This window comes from Helianthus annuus, chromosome 7 (assembly GCF_002127325.2).
Source record: "Helianthus annuus cultivar XRQ/B chromosome 7, HanXRQr2.0-SUNRISE, whole genome shotgun sequence".
NCBI classification, from domain to species: domain Eukaryota; kingdom Viridiplantae; phylum Streptophyta; class Magnoliopsida; order Asterales; family Asteraceae; genus Helianthus; species Helianthus annuus.
The window spans coordinates 118,110,292-118,114,293 of NC_035439.2; the positions used below are offsets into that span (position 1 = coordinate 118,110,292).

General features: G+C 38.1%; 1 long non-coding RNA gene across 2 annotated transcripts; it reads right to left on the bottom strand.

Moving 5' to 3' along the window:
• Positions 1 to 559: 559 nt before the first annotated feature.
• Positions 560 to 3,634, bottom strand: LOC110868288. 2 transcript variants are annotated; one of them, XR_002552338.2, is made up of 6 exons: positions 3,404 to 3,634; positions 3,264 to 3,315; positions 2,590 to 2,661; positions 2,412 to 2,513; positions 2,275 to 2,332; positions 560 to 2,119 (listed from the first exon to the last, which is right to left on the bottom strand). It is a non-coding gene; the product is annotated as an uncharacterized LOC110868288 (long non-coding RNA). The 2 variants fall into 2 exon arrangements; XR_002552339.2 differs by lacking the exon at positions 3,264 to 3,315.
• Between the last annotated feature and the right edge of the window lie 368 nt (positions 3,635 to 4,002).

Genomic DNA, 4,002 nt, shown 5'->3' on the forward strand with positions numbered 1-4,002 from the left:
GAAAAAAAACTCCCAACCTCCTTGGAGTTAAGGTGAAACGAAGAAAAAAAAATTCAAACATAAGAAAGCTAAGAAGGCTGGTAAGATTCGTTTTTCTAAGGGTGGACGGTATGGGTTGATTGAGTGGGTTCAGTGATTGGATTCACCGATCGGTGAACCATCCCTAGTAGTTGATTGAGTGAGGGGTTTCGGTGTATACTCACCGAATGTTTGACTATGATTGATTGAGTTTAATGGTTGGTCCCAACCCCTTTCAACCAATCACAATTTTTTTTTAATTCTTTACCACTCTCAAGGTGTTTGAACCATACCTAGTGATTGAGTGCAAAATGAGGAGTGGAATGGGGACTTGACATGACATAATATTATTGGCTAGAGAATAACTCAAACACCCTAAAGCTTTTTAACTTTAACACCCGGTCATTATTTGTTTTACACGGTGAACAGGATGATACTATTGGCGATTGTAACTTGTTTCTATACTTGCTAAGAGACTTTGAGCTATTGGTACACAAACAAGCAAAAGTAAAAAAAAAAAAATAGATTTGTTGGTAGCTTATATGAGAAAAGAACTGATGAATGTATATTAAATAGTGTAATAACTTGCACAGCAGAGGAAATGTTTTTTTTTTTTTTGAACAACCAGATTCTATTAAATTAATAGAACATTGGGGCAGCTAGCCGTTGGGCACCCGAACAAACATACAGTTCAAAACAGAACATAAAAGAGGACATCATATTAGACTAGAAGGTATGGGGGCCGGCTTGGCCCGGCGCCGGACCCCCACACCGCCCCCCTCTTCCGGCTTCCGTCACAAACGGCGACCCACAGCCGGGTCCGCCGTGCCTCCTTCTTCCTTTTCCTCTCACATATACCTATACATATATACATATATATACATAAAGGGGTTCATCCCCCACCCCCCTAGGTCCATCCCCTCCAAGCCACTCCTACGTGGCGCCTATGTGGCGGCTCATCCCCTCCAAGCCCATCCAAACCATACCTTCTAGTCTTACAGCGCCTACGTTAAGTCACCCCATTTACTCCAGTCCAGCAATTTAAAAGAGGCCCTGCACCCTAACGACAGAAAAGAGTATTCCTTTATGCTTTCAACCACTTCCGAGACCTTGAACCTTTTGTTGCGAAACACTTTCTCATTTCTGGTTTCCATATTCAAACCGTTGTTAAGAAGATCATGCCCACTACTTTCTTCCACATCTTTTACCCTACGAGCTTATCAAACAAACCCCACACCCTTTAAATAAAACTGACCTGAGGGAAAAGGGATTCTGGTCTGACCATAACATTCCACCAAATAGTGCGAGAGAGAACGCAAGAGGCAAGAAATATGGTCGCACTTTCTTCTTTGAACCTGCATAAGCGACAAAGGGTATCCGAAAGCGTGACGCCCCTTCGCCTCGGAGTCGTTTTGACCGGGTTCTGTCAGCGAAGGCACGCCACCTAAAGAAATTCAGCTTTGCAGGCACCCACTTGTTCCACGATCCCCATCCCTCAGCTGGATCCAAGTTCACTGCTTTGACAACGTCTGCTCAGACACCCGCCATCGTGAAGTTTACATCAGACTAAGACCCCCAAGTCCATCTGTCTGCCCCGTCTCTGATCTGCACAGCCCCAAGACAAGCTGCTAGTGTGTCAAACTGTGACCAGAAGGCTTCGGAACCTGAACTCGTTTTCCATTCCTAAGACCAGACCCATTCCTCACCCAATATCGTTCTGCACTAAGAAACCAAAACCTCTTTATTTTTAACGCGTGCAAAAACCGCCGGGAATCTCCTCCACAAGGGACCGCCCTCGACCCAGTTATCCATCCAAAACATAGTTTTACCCCCGTCGCCAATTGGAAGGCTTAAAGCATAAAACTCTTTCTCAACAGAGCAAATGTCTTTCCACATCTCACAAATACCGTTTTTTTCAGGGGGAATTGCCCAACCACTCTTGAACTACCATTGATCGGAACCACCACCTTAACCCATAAAGTCATAGGCCTGTCTTTAAATTTCCACATCCATTTTGCTACCAACGTAAATTAGCACTTCTAATATCTCCAGTACCAATACCCCCCAACTTCTATGCTTAACATGGGCCATTATTTCAGCCCTATTAAACATATACAAGAAGCGAAACAATAATAAATAGGTGATCCACGTAAAAGGTGAATTAAGATGATAAGAATGCATTCCACATGTGCTTAAAGATCCAATTCTTAGCTGTAAGTATCCACAGTAACATTATCAAACATCAAATGCAGGTACCTTCACTTTTGAAGCCATGTTTGCTGCTGGGCTTGTTGACGTGACAGAAAAAATAGAACTGAAACAAAAAAATTACAAATTTTATGACTAATATGACATATATGTGAAGCAAAACCACCAGCTAAGAAGAAACCAACCTTTTAATGTTCCATTGAGAGATCATCCATGCTTTCAATCAAAAACTCCATTTTCCTTTCTATGAAGGGATCTGTTGATAATTTCCGCCTATCGTAATCAGACTAACATGTAGAATTTACACTTTAGTAATGTCATGCTGAAAACTGTAAAATTTCTCTATAAGAGGAAATAAAATACCTTGGTGACAGGAGACCCAGCTTCCGGTTTAGTCATAAATGCACCAACAACGGCTAAATTTGAAACATTGATCTGTTAAATGTAAATATCATCAAAAACATAGATAGTGTTAGCCAAAAGATTTATTTAATGTAATGAGTAATAAAGTTTAAAACAAAATCCGCAACCGAGAAATTATGGCACATCACTCAAATAAGTACATCAACAAAAGAAATTATACCTCTTAGAAATACATCACATAAACTCGGAATCATTAAAAAATAATATTGTTTGTATTTTATCACAAACTCGGAATCATTAAAAAATATTATTTTTTGTACTTTTTATGTTTGTATTTACACCACTCGAATCAGTACATCAACAAAAGAATACTAAATGAAACTCTTACGTATCGTGTATGGGATTTTCCCACAAATTTGTTGTATTTTAATGATATTACAACCAGCGACATAGTAACAAACACGCAATCTGAATATACTAAATAGATAGATTCACCTAAATAGATCTTAAGATGCAAAAACCTAGATCTATGTTAAACTTCGTCTACTTCAAAATTAATCAGCCGTATGCACAAATAATCACAGATTAAAAATAACCAAATCGAATCACTCTTACAACACTACGAATAATTAAACACCATCACAATTGATGACTTGAAATCACAAAAACCGAACCTGATGAGAAAGAATCAGACGAATCAGGTAGCAACTGAATGAGATTGTTATTCTGTGATGATTTTATGTGTAAGATTTGATATGAAAGTGAGATTTTAAATTGTGGTGATGAGATCGAATGATAGTTTTGTATTTGATACCTGATTGCCTCCTAGATCTCGATTTGTATCGTCGAGGTGAAAGAGAGAGAGAGAGAGACATGAATGGTTTTGAAAAGATTATGACCCCCAAAATTGTGATGGCAGTGGTTTTTTACTAACAGGAAGATGTTGACCAGCTCTATTTCTGTATCGATCTCTGATCTCTGTATTTGTGTAGAATGAAGAAAACCTCAGGGTAGGTGAGTAGAAGATAAAAGCGGCAGGTGCTATATTGGGGAATTCAAAATTTAAAATCAGAGCTTCATAATACCTGGTCAACCTTTTGAAAGTTTCTTTGCTGTATTTAGTTGTATATTACACTTTAACATTTGTACCTTTAGCCCATTTAAAGAGGAAAATGTAACTACTATAAAATTTATTTAAGATTTGGTTGGTCAAAGATAAAGGACTAAAATGTAATTAACGTGAGGGAGTTAAAATATAATTAGTATTTAAAAGACTAATTTACCCTTATTTTAGGGTCTATCTTATAAATTAAGAGAGAAAACTTTCTTATTTTCTGAGTATCTTAAAATGTCATTCTTTCATGCATTATAATATATTGTAGATTAGTTGTTATTTTCTTCTTTAATCACTTG